This window comes from Cibotium barometz, chromosome 33 (genome assembly GCF_041138505.1).
Source record: "Cibotium barometz isolate CiBa-2024 chromosome 33, ASM4113850v1, whole genome shotgun sequence".
NCBI lineage: Eukaryota > Viridiplantae > Streptophyta > Polypodiopsida > Cyatheales > Cibotiaceae > Cibotium > Cibotium barometz.
The window spans coordinates 3,746,959-3,753,414 of NC_141078.1; positions in this window are offsets into that span (position 1 = coordinate 3,746,959).

Sequence of the window (6,456 nt, forward strand, 5' to 3'; positions counted from 1 at the left end):
TGATCTAGTCATGACTCTAAGTGACACGACATCCTATTCTCTGATGAAGGTGGCGATGGAACTGCCTCTACAAAGTTGACTGAGACCTTTGGTTGAGAGGTGCCTTCCTCATGTGGTTTCAGCAAGTGTTCTACACAACACCCTAGCCAATATCTTTCAATTGGTGGAAATTATGGTACTGTTGTATTGGATCGAGCTGCTTGCCTTTGGCGATGTGGACAATCTCGAGCCCAATGGGCTTCTCCACACTCATAACAGAAGCCCACTAGTTTGGCTTCTACTTTCCTTTACTGCCATTGACCTGAGGGGCCTAGAGTCCTAGGTTGGTAGCCGCCTAGCAACATCAAAGAATTTTGTTCCCCCGGTTGAGGTCCAGTGCTTGGCTTGGATATGCGAGACTTTGAAAGAGATTTTCCTTGGATGAATATGATGCATATTCCAACTCCACATAGCTTGGGTTTACCAAGTCTCTACTTGAATTGTCGTAGTCAACAACCCTCACAGGAGCAGTCCCAGGAGTAGGAGGTTGAGCGCTCCAAGTACAGGTCATGCTTGATCTTGTGCCATCGGTGGCTTACATTCAAAATTAGTATAGTGTTGATGCATTTGTAGAGCCACTACACCCCTTCACACTCCTGTCTCATTCTTGCAATGCGAGTATATTCCTGTGTGGTGTGGGTATAATTCCAAGCACATGCTTTGCATCACTTCTTTGTGGTTGGTTTGTGACTAGAGAAGAAAAGGTATTATATTCTTCGATTTTATGGTTACCGCCACATGCTCCACAAAGATGAGGACCTATAGGTAGTACACTCCTCATTCGCTTCTGCTGCTGCTGCTGTTGTGGCTGCATGGGTGGGCGATAGATTTGTCCCAATCTCCTTAGTACTAGGTTAGCTATCTGGTCTGGATTTACTAGTGCGCTAGACCCTGAACTTTGGTCATCACCCCACTGATCTCTAGGTTGCACCTCAGGGCCAGTACCATCTTGGAATTTGAAGTTATTTGTGAAATCCATAGCATCATGGCAACACTCATTGAAATTTGTATGCTTCTTTGCATAGAGATGTGTGTGCAGTGTTGAATTTTTGAGAGAAATTAATCGACTCTGGGTGGGCTTCTCATTTTCTGGGCAACGATTAATGTACTGCTTCATCCTATTTACACAGTCTCTAACACTCTCAGTCTCGCCTTGCTTGAAAGAGTAGATGTTTGCTACTGTGTCATGCTGAATCCCCATCAAGGAAAAAGCAGCAACGAATCTCTCTTCCAAAACTCGTAAAGAAGATTTGTCTAAAGCCTCTAGTGCCTGAAACCAAGCAAGGGCCTTTCCCTCAAGAGTGAGCCTTGTCAGTCACTTTCTCAGCTCAAACTGCTTGCCTAAATGCTGCTACATGGTCATATGGATCTCCTGACCCTTCGTACTTCTTTACCAGTTTCTAGAAGAGTTGATGGCCTTACTGGTCTTGAATACTCATCATCAGGCCTACGGCCTCTCACTCTCAGTGGTTCCTCTCTTTGGTAAGATGGTCCATATGCATCCCAAATTGGTGTGGGTCCCCTATTACCTGCCTCACCAACCCTCTCCAAAGATCTTGTTACCCGCATTTCAGGAGGTGCATTTATGGGAGGCCGAGTTGGCTCCCCTACCCTCCTCTGATTGTCATAGTGAGAGAAACGTTGTTGGGGTGTGATCTGTTGTCGCACTTTTGGTGTAGGATAATATCTTGGTGCTAGAGTTGGGCTACTTTTGCAGTGGTCCACTTTGATGTTGAGGGTCCCTCTCTAGTGAACTCTCGTAGGGGAGGAGCAACAGTTTCTACAAGAAAGGCTGTCTCTCCTGGTTTAGCTGTATTAGTTTAGAACACTTCCATGAATAATGGTTGTCCTCTCCACGTGAGCTCACGAATCTCCTTCCAATCTAAGGTTCAGTATTCATTGGCCCATTTATCAACGATTCGGTTCTTATATCCTGCAAGCTTCTCGACTACCACCACAAGTGCTAGAGGAAGATCTAGCTCTGGCAATCTAGTTGTGGCATAATATCCTTCTAAAGAGTCCTTATAGACCTCTTGAAGTGGGTCATCCTGAAAGACCTTTGTCACTGGAATTTGTCGTACAAACTCCCATTGGTTCTCAGCCCCCTGATCCCTTCTGCTCTTGCCTTTCCTATCCCTTTCCAAATTTAGATCTAAAAAAAGTAAATCATCTATGGATGGCTTTGAGGACTGGGCATTGTGGTCCAGGCATGTCCGACTCAATGAGCCAACCATCTCTAGACTCCCTTGCTCTGAGGGCTTTGATAAGTCTAAGAACTCACTCTTAGAGAGCCCCCCTAATTTGTCTACATTCTCAGGATGATAGGTGACTTCATATAGCGAACACCATCTCCACCCATGTACATGTTACCCTGGTCATTGACTAGAGGTGCTCTATCAAGCTCTGAGAAAAAGTCCGCAATCTTAATGAGATACCGTTGTTGTGGATCCCTAAAGATCTCAGCTCCTTGAGCATTCGTGTAGACATATTGAAGTCTCACATTGAGTGGTAACACAATGATGTCGGCTTCAAATGGATTAGAAGATCTTGTGGGTGTTCTATTTGGGACTAAGGGATGACTATTTGACGGCCCTAGATTGTCCATAGACAATGAGCTAGATTGTCCATAGACAATGAGCTAAGGGATGACTATTTGACGGCCCTAGATTGTCCATAGACAATGAGCTAGTTGTCCTAGAAAGGGTATCAGATTGGGATTCGAAAAAGATTTCAGCAATATCTGCCAAATTTCCTATCAATTGGGGCCCACTTTCTTGCATAGGCACTATAGAAGGTGCCCTAGACCCTATGGCAGTGTCTATATGACTTCCCGACCGCAAGTGCATAAGGTCAAATTTTAAGGTTTTTTTTTTAATTTTTTAATCTTTTTTCAAAAAAATCCAAAAATTTTCAAGTTGGCTCAAAATTTGCCAGAACCCATTTTGAACCCCCTCGAACACATTAGGCCAAAAAATAGCGTATTTTTCAGGATAAAAAATTACCTAAAATTTACTAGTTTCCCATACTGAACTCACTATGGGAAAATGGTTCCGGGACCAAAATTTCGACGGTGGGTGTTTTCTAACTCCTCTCGAAAAGTAATATAACCTCCCAATTTCTTGCGGCAGAAAATGAAAAATTTTCCAGACTCCCTTATCCGGTGCGGTGGCGGTCTTTATGGTGCGGTGTGTGGGTCTCTCCGCGTGGTGCGCTGTTCACGCACAGTCGCCTTCTTTTATTCTTATTTTTTTCTTTTTCTTTTTTGAAGTGCGTGTGCAGTGAATTCAATGCGTGTGCAGCTGTGATATTTGTAGCGAATTCAAAATATTCAATCTTCATGTGTGTGTACAGATTTCAGTTTCTCTACAAGTGCAGGTTTAACAGAGAACTAAAATGCACAAAATTAAAGATGCAAAAAACTAAACTAAGCTAAGAACATAAAATAAAACGAACAAGCAGAAAATTAGAACTGTAAAAATTAACCTCAGACAGCAAAAATTATCCTCAAACAAAATGATAGAAATGCAAAACAGGCCTCTCTCTTTCGCACACAAATTGAAATTGGCAGGTTTAGCGCCTACCTCCAATCCTTCCCGTGTGTTGAATCCTTGTCCTGACCTCAAGGGAGAAGCGTAGCTAGCCAATCACACTCAAATTGCAAGACAATTAAAGAGAATTTAACAACAGATTAGTCTTAAATAAGTACCAAAGTTAGTCCCAAAGCTTGCTCTCCTATCCAACAGTTTTGCAATCGATTTGAGCTTAACAAAGAGTGGTAGTGTGTGTATGGTGCTCAACTAATGTAGGCACCGTTTCCCCTGCCGCCCCGCAGCGGCGCCATTGTAGAGCGGTTCTCTCTACCGTGTAATATAGTGCTCATAGAGTACTACCAATCAACAAATTGAGAAACACAATGTCAATCCGAGGACTCAACCCAATTAGAGCATGAAGGCTTATCCCTTTGCGGGACAGCTCACAAAAAGGAACCACCACTTGACGATTCAACCATTCAACATCTCAATCAATCTCTCAATCCCTTAAACCCACTACACTAATCAAGAGAACAAGCAATGCATGGCAATCTCTTAATCCCATTCAAACATTGATTAAATCTTAGCTTTCCCTAATGCCAGCAAATCTATAAGCATGCATCTACTAACCCACAAGCTTAAGCAACCATAGAATGTAACATTCACAAACCCACAAGCTCATAGAGAGAGTCTATCCATGAATAACTCATTGCCAATGAAGTGGGCAAGAGCTTGCATCAATGGAGACTACACACACACACACTACAAGCATGCAGCATACACAAGAGAAAGAAAGAAGCATTCAACTAATCATAGAGGGACATAGAACTGATTGGGAGCAAAAGTTGCACTCAGTTCTTTGGGCATATAGAACAGCCTATAAAACATCTGTGGGTGCAACCCCATTTGAGCTTGCTTTTGGGCTAGATGCAATTCTTCCCCTTGAACTTCTTGTACCCACTCTACAAGTTGCTAAACAATTGGACTGGACTGATCATGAGCTTTCTCAACGCATTGATGAATTGGAAAAGCTTGATGAGACCCACTTAATGGAGATGTATGCCGAGAAGAGGAGACAAAAGCAATGGTATGATCGAAATGTAACAACTGGCCGATTCAAAAAAGGGAACCTTGTGCTCTTGTACACACTTAAGAAGCATAAGCAAAAGCTCAAGAAACGTGTCCTAGGACCATTTGTGATTAATGAGCTTACTCCTAGTGGTGCAGTGCATTTAGAGACACTAGAAGGTGAGCAAATGCCTAAAACACTATATTCGTGAGTTTAGGAATTTCCCAACTCCCATTTTTTGAATACTAAAAAGGTGGGACCTGGATAACATGCCTATAAGTTTTTCAAAACCATATCATGTGACCTATTGTTGGAAAGCGCTTGGAAAATGGAATCTAGTGAGCTATAGAGCGCTCAATTTGGAGTAACGGTGTTTAAGTTATGATTAATCCAAAGATTTGACCACATGTCCCAAACTTATGGGAAATTCCCATATTCCCCAATATGGTGTTCTAACTTCATTAATGGAAGTCGTCTCAAGAAATACAATGAACCATTAATTGAAGCTATGCTTCAACAAATGCATGCTGCCCACACGCGGAAAGAAGCACATGACCTACTTAAACATCAGGCTCAAGAAGAAGCTAAAGCTAGAGTTGCCATTAGGAAGTGAATGGGGTCTTCTTGGGCCCTTTAATTTGCCCAAGCCTAATCAAGGTGATTAAAGAATAGCCAAATGGGGGTTGCCATGTGGACTGAAATGTTGGGTTTGTAAGAGAGGTGTAAGAGTGGTCAAAGGGTGCACTTTTTCCCCAAAAAGGAGGGGAGGCAATTTTACAATTTTCGGACCTCCATAACTTCTACATACAAGCTCCGATTTGAGCGGAGATTATAGATCCGTGATCTACGCATCAAGAGCTTTCCATAGATATGTTACATGATATGGTTTTGTCCGCTAGATTTTAAATTCCATTTTTCCTCCAAAATTCAAATTCGAATAAAGTAGCCGTTTTGAAGTTTCTAATTAGAAAACGTTTCTTCTTAAGAGAAAAGGTTTGACTCCTTAAATTGCCAAATAAAAGGGCCCAAGAAGCCTTCCATTGAGGTCCTAATGCAAAAGCCAAGCAGCGTCGCCAACAAGGCTTTTGTGTTGACCTTACAGTTGGCTACTAATGAACAATATATCGATCCTTTCAATATTCACGTGTGTCTTCATCTTCATGAGACTACCTACTTTGTCTCTACCTTAATTGACTCTGGTGCAGATTATAATGTTCTCTCATTTGACACATGGGTAGCCTTGGGACAACCAACACTTGTGCACATTCCTATTGACTTACAAAGCTTCTCAGGTGAAGATAACCCTATAGAGGAAAAATGTGTCATTATGATGTCCATTCAGGATCACCAGATGTCAGTTCCCTTTTATGTTAAGTCCAAGGAAGTGGTAGAGGTTGTTCTTGGTCGATCATGGTTAAGTGCTACCAATTGTTCATTAGATTGGAAGAATAGACAATACAAATTGCAAATTGATTCTGATTGCATCTTGGGATCTGCTGCTCCATGAGTTTTATCATGTCAAAAGGGTGGTAGTTCTACCTTACACAACCCAATTTCAACATCTCCTCTTCAAGCTCCAAGACAAATGATGTGGATAATCGATGATGCGTACAAACTTGTACCATCTAGCCTAGTTGCTAAAACTCCTAAAAAGCATATCTTTTCTAAGCCTAAACCTTAGATTGTTACTCATTGGGTCCCAAAGCATGTTCTTAAAGCACAAGGCTATTATGAGGGTGCAACAGCACTTTGGCTTCCCAAATGCCATGGTTTGCTAGAGCCAGAAGAGTGTATCAATAAGATTTCAAAAGCCACTCT